The following is a 17,089-nucleotide window of genomic DNA, read 5'->3' as shown; positions in this document are numbered from 1 at the left end:
TTGAGAAGAAAAAGCGGGCGGGCAAACCGGGAACGATTCAGGAACAGCCAATACAACTGACTCCGGAATATTACGTTTCTATTGAAATATATTTGTAAGCCACTTCGGAAGACAATTTTGTCTGAAGGATATGGATGTAGACAGGTGGATAGAGATATTCCTGGAGGGCGGATCGTTACAGCGCGCAGAGGGAAAAGCGACTATGGTGTTGGTAGCTATATACCATAAAAGAAAGAAGGAGGATAGCTCGTTTATCCTGTTCGCGGCTAGGATTACTTTCTTCACAGATATTGTACGTAAGACTCTAATCAAAACTTCACATATCGTAAGATTAGGTCTCGCGCAATTTTTAGCTATATTTTTTTATTACGTTTTACGTTTCTAATTTATATATTATATTCCTCCCTTCGATAGCGCGAAAATATTACATATGTTTTACTATTTTTTGATATTTATTTAAGACAAAATAAATATTTGGAGTATCTCTCTTTCAAATACACCGATATTTTTGAAAATCAATATTTCACGCATGCCACTGTGTCATCGCTAATTCTTGACATTTCCTAAGCAAATATTTGAAACTCTTCCGTTTCTGTCTTATACTGTCTTTATTCCCAACAAATTCAAAAAACTCAGACCCTATAGTTTTTGCCACTACTCAATAACGTAACGCTGACATTATCGTGAATGGCGTGTACATACATCTTCACTTTCTTCAATATTTCTGCATTCTATCTCTCGCGGGTTTCTCCAGTATACGGATTCGTACCCTACGAACCGAAGAAATTCGACGACTTTTCGTGAAAAACCTCCGGGGCGCAGTTTGCTTTGGAAGAAGAGATGTTTGGCTAACATGTGTGCCTAATGGCCCGTGCAAAATGGATTTTTAAGGTCTTTCTTTTAAAATACGCACACGAGTATCTATCGGAAGAGAATGTCGCGAGGCATCGCGCGATCGATCGAAAATTGATGTTCGATGCTAAAAGCGTGATATCGCACGCCGCGACAACATGGAAAAATCATCAAACAACATTGATAGCAATCGAGATATTTCCACAATACAAATTTGTATCTAGAATTTATAGTATTGAAGAACATTTATGTGTTGAATTTTTCTCGATAACAAAGTAACATAAGATTATGAAAAATCGATGCGATTAAAGAGTAGCAAAGAATTCATATTCTAGAATAAAAAAATGAAGATGAGATAGCTTCATCGAACTAAAACATTTTTTCTCTTGAACTATCGCTTCTGTATAACATATATCTTACTGTACTTACAAGGATAACGCGCGGGCCATACACTCGAGAGATGTAAACGCTCGAGGACAACGCGCGCGAGATAACGCTCGTACACCCTCTTAAAGCTTTTACAGATCACAGTAAGAGAGTGAGAAGGAAGGACCCTCGGATATATTAGGTTTCCCAGTGCGGTTTTCAACCACCCACTCGATCGGTTGATCGGTCGACTTTACCCCGGGGAAATCACACTAGATACGAATTGGAAGCTAACCCTCTCCCTCTACCTCAGCCCACTCTTTCCTTTCACCTTCTGACGTGCTTAAGAGGAGGACCAAGAGTGCGGTGCCAGTACACGGTCCTTGGCGACATGGAGACGGTGCTGTGTATTAATCGGGGGAAGGATCTTCTTTCATTCCTCGTGGCATCGACTCGGTCCCCTGAGACCGGAAGAGATGAGAAAGGATTACCGCAGAAGTAGTATTTCTCTCTGCTGTATCGACACTTCAGTGATTGGCGGAAATCAATATCGATTTTTTTTCTCTTCTAAAATCGCGCGAAACTTCGTGAACCATACAAAACCGATTTGATCAGTGTGCAAACTGATATCGTTATCAGTTTAAGAAAAAGAGTAATATCATCAAATACAATTATCGTTAGCAATGAAACAAAGTACGAAATTGTATCTCTCTTTGTCTCTTACCAGATATATAAATATGAAACCGGAATTTTTGTATAGAAAATACACGTTTGTTGTATGAAAATGATAAAAAATATTTTATTCCAAGTATTGCCCATTGCTAACTATACATTTTTCCCATCTCTCTGACAATTTGTGAATGCCACGCCAAAAAAACTGTTGCTCCTTTGAGGCAAACCAGTCATCGAGCAATTTTCGTAAGAAGTGAAGTGCTGCTCAGCAAGTGCGTGTCCCATCGATGCAAATAAGTAGTAATCGGATGGAGCCAAGTCTGATGAGTAAGCCGCATGCGAAAGTATTTCCCAACTAAACGCCTCAATCGTTTCCTTGACCGATTTTGCTGTGTGCGATGGTGCATTATCATGAAGCAAAATCACTTTGCGTTGCCTTATTTGATATTCTGGTCGTTTTTCACGCAAAGCTTGATTCAAATCGATCATTTGTTGTCGGTAGCGTTCAGTATTAACGGTTTCGCCAGGTTTTAGCAGCTCATAATAGATCACACCCTTCTGATCTCGCCAAACACAGAGCATTGTCTTCCGTCCATAGCGATTTGGCCTTGCAGTCGAAGTCGATGGTTCGCCTGGAGTTACCCATGATCTTTTACGCTTAGGATTCTCGAAATATATCCACTTTTCATCGCCAGTCACAATACAATGGAGAAATGACTTTCCTTTGTACCTGGCGAGCAGCATTTCGCAAATGGTTTTTCGGTTTTCCTGCTGTCTTTCGTTCAGTGGAACCCAGTTTCCCATCTTCTGGATCTTTCCATGGGCTTTCAAACGTATGAAGACGGCTTCTTGTGTCACGTTTAATTGATTCGCGAGTTGTTGTTGCGTTTGAGCGTCATCCTCATCCAACAATGTTTGCAATTCGCTGTCTTCAAACTTTTTCGGTGGTTTTCCACGTTCTTCGTTTCTCACGTCAAAATGGCCACTTTTGAATTTTTTAAACCACTCAAAGCACTGTGATTTACCAAGAGCATGCTCACCGTAAGCTTCGACAAGCATTCGATGCGATTCTGCAGCAGTTTTCTTCAAATAGTAACAGAAAATCAATGCTGTCCGTAGTTTCCAGGCACAAAATTCGACATGTTCAACGCTATTAAAAACTATGCTGTTGTATGAAACTTGTATTGTTGTGAGTTGAAAATCTGTATCAGATGTCAAAACAAGAAAATGGCGTCAATGACGCGGTTTGACGGTAACTACATTGACAGCTAGGGCCATCTATGGGAAAATTCCGGTTTCATATTTATATACCTGGTATACAAAAGTTTTTTCGTAACATTTCGTCAAATATATATACCAGAAATGTATGCGAAACTACGCTGCTTAATTATTATATTTCTTTCAAAATGAATTTTTCCCTGCGACATCTGTTTTTTCGTAATATTCGAAATTGCATTTACTCTTTCAAAGAAATGAATAACGGGTTAAAGGCAAGAATTAAAAAAGCAGAAATAAACTCTGTTTCGCTGTTTCCTCGTTAGCAATATTTAAGGAAACTAAGAAGGGTTCGTTTATTCCTTCTAAAAGAGTTTATTTAATAAAACGTATTATAAACTCGCCTTCCGTTTGTTTTTCTACTTAAGATAATTTAAAGAAAATGTTTTGACAAATAAAACGTCGTTTTTTTGCAACTGTTGCAAATCAACAAAATGTAACATTATAAAGAGTAAATTACTGTAATTACTCGTATTACTGGATTTTAAATAACTACCATTAATTGTTTACCATGCATCGTTTAATCGCCCGTTAAGATGTTTTAAATTTAAATTATAAGCAATTCATAATCTAGTTTCTACATCTTAATTACCAAACAACTCGTTTCATGTTCGTACAAACATTAATGCGCAGATCTGAAGATCGGAGAAACTGTTTAGTAATTAATCGTATTTGCGATAATGCAACTCGTAATTACTGCAATTTAATGACGTTGTAATGAGTTGCTACATAATATTTCTTTGTGTGCGACAATAAATTACTTCCATTTCAAATTATAATATTTATGTAATTATTTGGCTTTTATATAGCATATTTCCACGATTTCAATTTACATTATAATTAACATCTCTATTAAAAAATTGCTAAATTTAATATCTTTATTAAACCTGTTTTAATGTAATAATCATCATTCCCATTCCATCGCGTTTATTAACTCGGATGGGATCTTAATGTTCCGCGCTCACTTTTATTGCCGATAGCCAAGACGAGTTGTTTTGTGATCGAAACGATCATCAGAGAACATCCCTCGAAACGGGAGGAGCCACAGGAAACATGTCCCTAATTTCTCATGTCTGTCCACGGAAATTTCGCATTCGCTCGCGTCCCCTCGTATCCATCTATAGGAGCCTGCCGGCTATTAAATCTTGCCGGGCGGCAAAAACTCCTTCCGAATTCTATTTGTCTTTCCACCCGTCCTCTTATCCTGCGACCGTGGAAGAAAATCCAGCCACTTCCGTCGGTTTTCCGAGCCCGTCTCGAAGTTCCGGCGACCAAACGCTAATCGGTCTAGACTCCGTTTTCTGTTCGTCCCCCCATTCCTGTCTTACGAAATCCTCGTTTTCCTTCCTCGACTCTCCTTCGTCAGGATATGGCGAAACGAAGCCACAAGCACATAGTCGAGAGAGAAAGAGAGAGAGAGAGAGAGAGAGAGAGAGAGAGAGAGAGAGAGAGAGAGAGAGAGAGAGAGATTTTCTTGCCTCTTGAGTACTTTGTCCCTCCATGTGACGCGTCAGCAATTGGTCGACGGAATAAACGAAGAACTCAATCGGTTCCTTATAACACGTGCGAGTTTCTCGACCACTAAGCACCCCAACGATAACATACGTTCGTTATTTTCATTGGAAACGATGTGCGCTAATAGATATAAACTCAATCGAGGATTAATCTTGTTTTATTGTTTGTCCGATTATATCGAAAATTAATCAACCATAAATATAGATATTAGATCTAAATTTGTGGAAAGTAACTTATTTCGCCGTGTGTGAATTTTTTAAAGTGAAATATTAGATGAGAAATGCATCTGCAATATTTATAGACTTTGTGAATTCGAAACGCATGTAATTGTCTACATATTTTATATTATATCTTATATGCATGATATGTCAACAATACTCTATAAATACTAATTGTATGATATGTCAACAATACTCTATAAATACTAATTGTATGATATCTCATTGTCGCGAATTGTTTACCTAATATAATAGATCCTCTATTATGCAATTGTAAATTAATAATGCACTTAGGCTTTATTATACATATACGAGCAAAGTCTATATTATATATAATGCATAAATCTAGAAACTCTAAAAACCATATCAAAATCAAGAATCGAGGTAAATATTATAATGCATCTATATAATATTAATTCATCATCTGTTTCTAATGATCACGATGTTAAATGTTTAACCGACAAGTGCGTTACATTATTCAAAGCATAAATCAAATATGAAATTGTTTAAGGGCGTCGGGAACAATTAATTCTTCGCTTTAATTGCGTCGCGCGAGTAATCATTTTTCAAAGATTCCCTCTTTCTTGAGTAATCTTGTCCCAAAGTCATTAAACTTTTTCTATTCGCGCTATTGTCACACAGATATCGATGATGGAGTTAGTGTGTCACAGTTTCAATATTGACACTGCTTATCATTCGTACGCAACATTAATCACGACGGCGTTCCGAATATGTCACAAGAAAGAGTGTATTCTCTAATACACGCTTCGCTCTCACACACTATACAGTCGTATTTAACCGATAATATATATATTGCGAAGCGAGAGGCAAGACGCGAGAGAGTATAGAAAAAGATGTTGAAAAAAAATGGCGCGCGGGAAACGCTCCTTTTTCCCCTGTGACTTTTAAATAAAGTCATCCCCGGCGAGGGCACGCTCTAATGGCAAATCTATAATGGTTCCGCGCATCTTTTTCCCTATCATTTTTTTTGTTTTTGCACCTCACTCTCGATCGACGTTTTGTTTCAGCTTTGACGCGACGACACGACCACAACCAGGCCTTTCCTTTCTTGTTCACCGACGCCGATTCTCCCGCTCTCTCTCTCTCTCTCTCTCTCTCTCTCTCTCTCTCTCTCTCTCTCTCTCTCTCTCTCTCTCTCTCTCTCTCTCTCTCTCTCGAGAAACGTCGAGTGGTCCGCAAACGGTGACGCCGAGGATCGATCGATCGTCGGATGCAACGTGATAATCCCGCGTGGAGTATGCGGTCGCGTATCTAATCTCGGCGCGGCGGATGCGACGCGTGTGTTTGTGTGTGTGTGTGTGTGTATATATATGTATGCATGTATATGTTTATGTATTGAGTGCAACAAGGTATATAATACGCGCAGTGATAAACCGTGTGTACGGAGAACCGATCGTACTTCGGCGTACTCTGTTTAAGATCGTCGGTGATTGATTTTCTGGAACGAAGAGAACGAGCCGCGCGCGTCTCGAACATACCGCTTAATCATTCGATATCATTTTCACGATGTTAACTGAAATTAAATACACAACACGCGACACTCTAAAGTGGATTCTTCGATTAAATTATAATCATTATCTTTGTAATAAATATCCGATTGCCTACTGTTTCTTTCGCAATTCGTTAATTTTTAGCATGGAATGTATATCCGGCAACGAAGAGAAAAGAAAAATTAATATTAGTTTTGTATTAATTTTTCAACCACAAATTGTATTTTATGATTATAGTATTTACATCGAGCGCAGAGACTTTTGTGTTCTAAAAACAACGTTGTCAAATATAATTTTATATATTAAATTACATATATATAAAAACATATTTTAAACCTATAAATTCATTAAAAAATCCTAAAAATATTTCAATTTATATTACATATTAAAATTATAAAATTAATTAATAATAATTTTACATAAAGAGTAAAATATTCAAAATAATATTGCACTCGATTTATATTGTTTCTCGCATCAACAACGATTATGAAATTTCCATTAGTTAGCGTAGCAGTGAACGCACGACAGTAAAACTTAAATGGCTGTGACATGATCAATAAATGCTTTGATATACGAAATGTTAAATGCACATATCAAATCAGGTAATTGAAACGGATAAACGAACATTTATCGAATCGTTAATAATTATCGAACAAATGAATAGTTATCGATAGAAGAGAATCGAGCGAATATTATGCTTAAGTAAACAGGCTAAACAGCCTGTAACCGGTGCCTGAAGGAATACTTGTGACATTTACGAGGCAAACGGAGACGTTTACGATAGTAATAGACAAATATGCGTAAAACTTGGAGGATCGACTAATTTGATGAGGGTTCCGAAATGAATCGTTTCGTTGAATTGGTCGAATGTCTCGACGTGGCTTATATTACTACCAGGTCTCACCGGCTGGACTTGCTTCGTCGTTCTCTACGGCTTTATCTTCGCAATGGGGTCCTATCTTGAACACCGCGGTCGAGATTGCCACGCAGGTCGTTATCGTTTTATGAATAACAGTTCTCGAAATTGCCTTCACCAATGTACATACCCTATCCCAATCTATGTAACTACACGCCACGTGTATTTAAGTTCCGGTGTCCGGCGTGGGATAGCGAGCGAAATACTTCAAAATGGTACACCTACCGGCTGCAGATGCATTATCTATGACGTACAATCGTCCGCACGTAAAACGCGATCTTATGAGAACATATTTTGTCGTTTAATAGCATACATTAGTACGCTTGTGTGCGGAATTAATATCGACGGCTAGGTATTCAAATCGCATGCGAAGAAAAATGTTAAAAGTCGAAAGTGACTTGTAATACTTGATAAAATAAATAACACAGTAAATTAAATGATATGAATAGAAAAAAAAAAAACAATTCTAAATAACAAATCTTAAAAATATATTAAAATTGGTATATATTATAAAGTATTTTATTATTATTAATAAAGGAAATAATATTTTATTTATATTAATAAAACAAACATACGGGGGTAAAAAAAATGAAAAGAAATCTATTTTCCCTTTTTTTTTTTGCCACGACAAACCCTGAAAACAGACCTGTAAACTGTCAAGACGAATTTAAGCAAAATAATATAGATGTCTCGTCTCTTTCCCCTTAAGCAATAAATTTCCTTTTCCCTGGCAGTTACGGTTACCGCGGCCGAAAAAAACCATCCCCCCGCGATTCGGCATGAAAATAATGCATGACGCTAGGCACGGTATAAAGAATGTACGCGTTCTCCAAGCTATCCACGCACCGACATCGCCGTACGGAGATCCCTCAGTACTCATACTAATACAGAAAGTAAGGGAGGAACGTATCGCATTTGTACGTATACGCGCGCGTGTCTACGAAATGTATGCAAGGGAAAGCACCGCAAGAGCAAAACCGAAAGAAGAGCCGGCGAGACGCACGCTTTCGCGATAGATAGTGATCCCGTACGAGTTCCGGAGCTTTATTTTTTATTCCGCGAAAAGAATCCGCGAGATCAACGAGTAGAACGAGAACACAATGGAAAAAAGAGAAGGGAGAGGTAAAGAAAGAGAGAGGCATGCGTATCTTGCACGAGCTACGAGCTTTCGGAGGAAAGTACGTCGACCGCTGTGGATTATGATAAATGTCGCGATCGTGACACTGCGATTTCAGAGGTACGTACCCGCCAACGCAACGCCGGGGTACCGACCGTGTCTCTGAGGGCCGCTTTTAACTCCCGTCGTCCTTCCCGATCCTCTGTGAGACGCGTGCCATACATACAAAAAGCTCGGCTGGATTTTTCTCTTTTTCGGAATCGTACGAGCGTTTCTCGGCAGCCGTAGATACTGTCATGCCATTCGCGCGATTCTAGAAAAGTGAGGGAATTCGTCTTGATGAGTCTCCAACGGGTACTCCAACGTTGGACACGTGTGCGAGAGATAGAATCGATGATGAACCGTTAACTCGATCGTTCATGACCGCTTGTACCGGAGAATTGCCCGATAAATGGGACGTGCGAGCACAAAGTATCGGTTAGTACCGTGTAATCGTTTTCGCGAAAACTCGTTGTCGATCGAACGGAAGGGGTGGAACGGATAGGATGAACAGCCGGCGATGTTGCGTGGTCAACGAGTAAACACGCTTTTTTCTCCTCTTTCTATCGAGAGCGACGCACATAGGGGTGCGTTGATCGCAGCTTGATTGCGCGCGACACAAGTCGCTGCGTGTAATTAGTGCGCGAGTCGATTTGACGCCAGAATCGTTTCTTTACCTCAAAGGGAGCTCTTAAGGGCAAGTGGAAAAGGAAAGAAGGGTGATAGCTAGAGAAAGAAAAACGGAAAGGGATGAGAAGCGTGATACAAATCGGAGGGAAAAGAGAGAGAAGGAATGGAAAGAGGGAAGAAAAGAGGGAGAGGACTGGCATATCCAGGACAAAACAATTACCTACCCTTCCTGCACGCCAGGGGCACATTTTCACCCTTCAAAACGTGGGAAGGAGAACCACCGCTTGAGGTATGCGAACTACTCCCTACAATACGCATGCATACCATGTATATGCGCGCGCACACTCGTGTGTGCTTTCTATATACGCTAGGGCATCCCTCATCCTCTCGACGAGCATTACCGCGTCCCCACGAGACCGAGGTAGGGTTCTCGCTTTACGGGTACAGCACGACGAAAATACGATGAAACAGACAGGTGAAAGAGAATGTGTACGTGCGCACGCACACGCACGCTCGGACGTGCGCGAGAGGAAGAAAGAGAGCAACAGATAGATCGATACGCAATGGTAAAAATATATGGGGATAGCTGAAAAGTAGGTACGCAGGTAACTGGACGTCCATGGATGCTTAACAGTTTTATAAATTGGAATTTATACGGTCGTCCCTCACTTTCCATTTTCTTCTCCCTCCCTTGTTCCTTATCATCGGTTTGGAGCGTTGGTAACATGAATAATTCAGCTGCTACAGTAACCTCGCACGTTGCTCTTTTCTTTCCCTACCCCCGTTTTTTTCATCCTCTTTCTGTAAATTGAACCCAGAGGCGATCCACTAGCGCAACGATACTCGTCAAAGCCATTAGTCTCGCACTGCAAGTTCCACTTTTTTATTCTGCCTCATCACGCATCTTGAAGTGCTTGTCATGCGAGCCAGCTCAATGTAAAATTCCCTTATAAGAAGTTTTTGACACTTATCAGGTGTAAAAAGATGTTAATATTAATTTAGTTAATTTTTGTATTAATAGATTATGCAAATTGCGTGATTTTAAATCGTTATTAAAATCACCCTTATTTTCATTCGATTTTTGCATTGCAATCGTATATATTAATTAAACAATCATGTATATATCTAATTTAATAAGTATTGGGTCGAAGCATTTTGGCAATCTGATTTGACTGATAACCTTGAACGAAGTTGCGGAAAAGTTGATATATGATAGAAATAATATAAGAGATTGGTGTATGTGATTTATAGAAATAAAATAAACGGTTCTTTTTACTGGCCGTGCCCTACAATATCATATAACAAAACGATAAGCAAAATAAGAATCATATCATTCCTCTATTATTTCAGCATTCACAACTGAATAGCGCTCCGGGCAATTGGTCGGCCAATCCTAACCTCAATGCGTCCCTGATCTTTATCGAGAGTTGACCTTTTTACTTCTCTCTCAATTGTTCCATTTGTACCGTTCGCAATTATCTCCTAATATATGATTTATTCTTAACCAGAAATACGCCGGCCAGAAGGGAAACCTTACGCAGAGCGTAACCATTGATAAGAACGCTTTACGTACAACATAAGAAGCGATAAGAGAAGGATTCAAGGAAAGGAAGAAGTGATTAAAACGTGACAAATTACGGGAAGAGTGTGAATCGAGGCACGCCGGAGGAGCCGGAACAAATGTGAAAGAGAGAGGCAGAAGAGAAAGAGAGACGGAAAGAGAGAGAGAGAGAGAGAGAGAGAGAGATTTATCGGCGAACTGCATTGAATTTCGTAACTGCTATGTGGGTGGAGGCCGGATTTGATTTATCCATCGCCGAGGGTTATCTATATCGCCGCAACTTACTTAGCCCTCGCATATTTGTACTGCTTTGCGTTTTACTTAATTCTATCCAGTGAAATAGAAACACTCCATCAATATCATACGTGTACGCGCCTTCATTAAAAATTGTTCATGAAAATCTAATATGCGAACTATGCGGCCACTTTTATCGATGAGATTTGACATTAAAACAAATATGTTTGAGAAAAAAATTAAGAGTTTCAAACTAAATTACTGTCGACTATTTTAATATTTATCTTGAATATTAAATATATGCATTTTACTTGCAAAATATTTTATATTTATTATATACCTGACTAGAATAAGAATAGACGCGGCTCTCGAATGTATTTAAGTAGAAATATTTTATGTGATAATAAAATATTTTTTTCTATTTAACAATAAGTATATATTCGAGAGCCGCGTCTATTCTTATTCTGGTCATTCCGTATTCGCCGCCAGATACTTATAATTCACGATTTTTATCATTCGCATCGGCGCTGCGTCCCCGCCGAGGTTTTATCCCGCTGTAATCGCTGTCGAAAGCAGCGTGGAGTCGTAAATCGTCTAGCATTTAGCTGTATTTCTCCGCGAAACACCGCGGTACCGTGAAGTTAAGTAGATGACTAGAGGAACAGCCAGAAGATCCGAAGAAATAGTCGAGTGAAGGTTGCGCGAAATAAGCTCATCGCCGATAAAGAAAGGGGAGAGGAAGGACGATTGTAGACTAATACTCGTATTCATAATCCTTCCTTATTTTAAGGACGGAGGAAGCCTCCATGAAGGATTCCTTGAATCTGCAAGGCCACCTTGTTTCATAGATGGACCTCGAGTCTCCCTTTCAGAAGGAAGGAATATTTTAGGGATTTTTAGTGACCGACTGGAGGCAGCACCGTTTTATGCTGCCTGCAACTAATTTCATATAATACATATGAAAACTTTTTCGTATCTTCAAAAAATTCCACGGGATTTTCCCAATCGCGAATGTATCTTTTCGGAATCCGCCACAGAATCCGATTCTCTGGATTTTCGTCTTCAAATCAATCGTCAGAATCATTTAAAAATTCATTGTTCATTATCCCTTTTTCCTTTATACATTTTCAGTTTGAGAGCGCGACAACAAATAACCACAAAACCACACATGTAACGAAACTAACTTTTGGAGGTTATATTTGGTTATATTCTGCGTATCGTCTGCTAAAAAGGTCGCATCACTCCTCAAGGAAGCTCGTGACCTTCCTTGAGATAAGGGAGCCAGTAAGATTCCTTGTTCGGTCAAGGAAAGTTTATGAAACGTGGAACGAGGAACAAGGAATCCTTATTCCTCAAGGACGGACTATGAATACAGATATAATACTCGTATTCATAATCCTTCCTTATTTTAAAGACGGAGGAAGCCTCCATGAAGGATTCCTTGAATCTGCAAGGCCACCTTGTTTCATAGATGGACCTCGAGTCTCCCTTTCAGAAGGAAGGAATATTTTAGGGATTTTTAGTGACCGACTGGAGGCAGCACCGTTTTATGCTGCCTGCAACTAATTTCATATAATACATATGAAAACTTTTTCGTATCTTCAAAAAATTCCACGGGATTTTCCCAATCGCGAATGTATCTTTTCGGAATCCGCCACAGAATCCGATTCTCTGGATTTTCGTCTTCAAATCAATCGTCAGAATCATTTAAAAATTCATTGTTCATTATCCCTTTTTCCTTTATACATTTTCAGTTTGAGAGCGCGACAACAAATAACCACAAAACCACACATGTAACGAAACTAACTTTTGGAGGTTATATTTGGTTATATTCTGCGTATCGTCTGCTAAAAAGGTCGCATCACTCCTCAAGGAAGCTCGTGACCTTCCTTGAGATAAGGGAGCCAGTAAGATTCCTTGTTCGGTCAAGGAAAGTTTATGAAACGTGGAACGAGGAACAAGGAATCCTTACTCCTCAAGGACGGACTATGAATACGGGTATTAAAGTCGATGAATTTTCTCGATGCTTCTTTATCGTCGCGCCTTCGTTCGGTATCGTCGTTCTGTGCCAGAGAAAGTATGAGAAAGTCGGCCGTACGTACCCCGTGCAACCGAGTATTGAGAATTACCGATGGGATCGGATTGGTCATGAGATTTCTTATTTTATTATAGTTTTGAACGCTACCGAGTCAATCGCTTCCTTTTCCTGTTTGTATTTCACGATAGTGACAAAAATGCATTTTAATAGTGGAGAAATAAGAACAAAAGAAAATCATCCGGGAAATCGAGAGAAGTATGGTTAATAATGCGGATTAAAATATAACAATGATACATGCTTTTCTTTTACCATAATCATGATTCATAACATTGAACGTTTTATAGAATTAATAGATTATTAATTTGATTAATTTTCAAGTTCATTTCTTTCAGCGATATAAATCACGCGAAGAACATGATAGTAATAAAGCATCTATTATAAATATAACGCGTATCATATGTAATGCAATTCAATATTCTGTGCGTAAAAACTGAATATACTCCACCGGGAATGAGATAAAAATGATATCGGCCGTTGTTATCTTTACGAATCGTATTGAATGAAGTAACTGTGTATTACCATGAACATTCTGTATCGATACTTTGAACGCACGATTTAATAGTAATCGAGTATTTAATAGTAATTAACGCATGCGTCGCCGTTCATTTTGAGGAAAAGCACTTGCTCTCTGTAAACGATGATGGGCGGAGAAATCGCTTCGCCACTGTTATGCACTGCGGCTTAAGAGGTAAATGCGACGCTGCAAAATTTCCGGGTAATCAATATTGACTGTCAACGCCAACGAACCGCTTTTCGCAACAAGCCATTTCGTATGCAATTCAAATAGAAACATTGAATTCGCGTTAATCGATACGGATTTATAAATGTTCGCGAAAAATACAAGTTAAATGTCTTTAGTATTTTTATCCTTTTAGTTCAATAATTCCTTTACTCATGAACACATATGTATAATTATTATTCAATAAACAATTGTTTATCAATGAGAGATGTACAAAAACATAAATTATCGCGACGCACGATTACTTTGTCAGATATAAAATATCAACGAAATATTCAATGTAATAATTAACTTCTCCTTGTATAATTTAAAATTAACCAAATAAAATTATAAATGTTAATGAAAATGAAAGAGATCATTGAATTATTTAACATTGCGAGCTATATATTCTCTAGATATGAAACCTGATTTCCAAATCACGAAGCACATTGATCACGTCAATATTTACAATCAATATTGCGCCACGTGAGATATTGTTCATTTGTTTCTAAATAATGGGCGGACATTTGTCAATATTTGATACGACCAATATTAATTTAAAAGCAAGCTTGTATATCTGCGATGTCGAGACATTGCAGATTAAATCACAACCTCAACATTACAACGATTAATCTGTCTCGCGCGTTTAATTATTTCACAAAATGCATCGATCCGTTTTCGGACGAGCAAGGGTGCCCGTTTGCGGCATTATTGAAAATTAGTCAAGTATAAACCGCACGAAAGATTTAAAATTCAAATCGACGTCGATAAAACACGTCAAGGCCTTCCCCGTTTCCTGCTTTGCGCTACTCTCGGAGATTTTATGGTGCGAGAAACGCGAGTGACGCAACGATGCGAGCGTTTGAAGTCTGATGATATTTCTTCCCCTTTCGAGATTTCTCTGACGATGCTTCTGATAAAAATCGACGTAGCGTACGACAAAAATATATGCCGGTTTCGGTAATTTATCGACACGCGCAACTACATCAAAAGAATTCATAGTATTTGTACGAATTTTGATTATTATAATATATGTACATTTATTGACGTATAAAGCACATTCGATATACACCTCTTTCTTAAAAAAATATATTTATATATATATATACATAAATATTTTTATTATCTGAAAAATAGAAAATATTTAACTTAAGGTATACTGATCAATATATATATATATTTCTCCAATATTTTTTTTCCAATATTATTTATATCTAAGATATCTTCTATATTTAAATATTTTTTCGCAAGATAAAAATCTTAAATAAAAAAAAAGAATAGAATATCAAAGAATTTATACAAGAAATTTATGAATGCATTCAAGCGTTGAAAAAAAAAACTCAGATTTAGTCATCATACATTTATGACAACAAGTCATAGCTCTGACACGTGTCCTTCTTGATGACGGATGACAGATGTCCGTAACACGTGTCGTCGTGTTCGTACAAAAAAAAAGATCGCTCTTCGATCGAGGGTCGTGACACGCTGTCTACTCTCGGAAGTAACGCCTTTTAAGCGTTTTAAAATACATTGCATAAATATATAAAACGGAAGCGATTACGCGTTAATCGAAATTCATATTGATAAAGTAAGCTCAAAAATGATAAATTATATAAGTAAAAGATATATACGCATATTGCCAATGAAAGATTTTTGAAATAATGCATAGAAAAGTATCGACAAAGATAGGAGGTTGAAGAAGCAACATTCCCGCACGGTGAAGATCAGAGAAAAAACGTGACATACATTCATATCAAAAAGAAAAATTGAGCAAAGACGGAAAGAAAAAGAGAACGGAGTATCTTGCAGCGAGTCAGTACATCAAAACAACTGTTAATGTAATTTTCATTCCGTGAGCTGGAATTCTAGAAGAAATAATGGCTCTTCTCATCAAAATTAGATTATGGTTGTTAGATCGCAATCAGTACTAAAAGAGAGAGACCAGTCTATAAAACTATTAGAAGAACAGATAATTACAGAGTGACAAGTTTTTGAATGTACATTGATAGAAAACTTAAAAATTTGCACGATGTGTTTGTTTATGAAACGTTTTTTATAACTATTATCAGTAATCGTTCTGACGGGAGATCGCGATGAAGATTTAAACAACTTTAAGCGAGATATACGGCCTCGGGCAGGGCTAACCGTATTAATTCCCACGTCAATAAAATTTCTTCGCAGGCTCGTAATTTCAATACGCTACAAAGTAATTCTCGGACGAAGATACTTCGGCGCTATACTTGGTCCTAGAGCTCGAGTTAAGTAAAAGTTCGGCATTACGGCGCCTTATACTAAATCAGAAGCCCGAACTTTCTCACGGGATAACTCCTTAAACTTACTTTTTAACTCTAGCTTTCCTCGCGAGAGTAACAGCCCAATTTATGCAGATTATGGATGCGGATCCGAAACCGCGAATTTGAGCCAACGCGCAAATTGCCATTTCGACGCGAGCGTCGACGCTGTAAAATACTCAACATCGATTCTAAAGATAGTCATAATATCCGCTATCGTTTTATACGGTTATTCTCCGGCTCACTTATATGGTGGAAGTTTTGCGATTCATTGAAAAAGGGCGATCGTTGAGATGCGTTTTTAAAGTTGCATCTCTCCTCGATTAATAATAGATTTTATAAAGTTCTTTATTTACATACGAGACAGCCGCTTTTATTACACAATTCTGATAAGTATTGAATGCTTATATCGCGAGAGAGAAGAATTCCTCCATCTTTTCGTAACATGTTTGGTTACACTCTACACTCTCATTCTTTATATAACAAAGCAAAAGTAATGGATATTGTATTAAAATATCATCAAATATAACATCTGTCTTACAAAAAAAAATTATATTTCAAATAAATGTTTATATTTATTTTTATGAAATAAAGAAGTAGCACGGTACTTGCAATGTATGTATTTCCAATATAAATAACAATATATTTTTACGTGATATTTGGAACATAGCTTCCCCCGTACATTTTTGACAAGTATTAAAATTAAACAAGTATCAAACTAACACATTCAAAGCGCGCGATTTTCCGTTTTATCGTCACCATCTGCTCTCGATCAATTGGGCAAGTTTTTTTGATATACAGATTTTAATGTGGTTTTAACAGAGGTCAATAAATCCGTTAACCGCGAGCGGGCTTCTCCCGACCGTCCCAGAATTCGTTCTTCTAATCAACAGGAATACACGCGCGGCAAAAGTCGGGACGTGTCACGCTCAGGGTCAAATGCGCGTTACTTAACGGGGATTTTCGAGAAAAAAGAGGGAAGTGATAAAGAGAAAAGGATATAAAACGTGAGAAAACGACATGGCGCGTATTTCTAGCCGGGCGCCTAGCGCACATCCTCATTTAAATGAAATAAA

This window comes from Polyergus mexicanus, unplaced genomic scaffold, assembly GCF_030449975.1.
Source record: "Polyergus mexicanus isolate NDT 795.1 unplaced genomic scaffold, iyPolMexi1.0 SCAF_7, whole genome shotgun sequence".
Classification (NCBI taxonomy): domain Eukaryota; kingdom Metazoa; phylum Arthropoda; class Insecta; order Hymenoptera; family Formicidae; genus Polyergus; species Polyergus mexicanus.
This window is presented reverse-complemented; position numbering follows the sequence as displayed.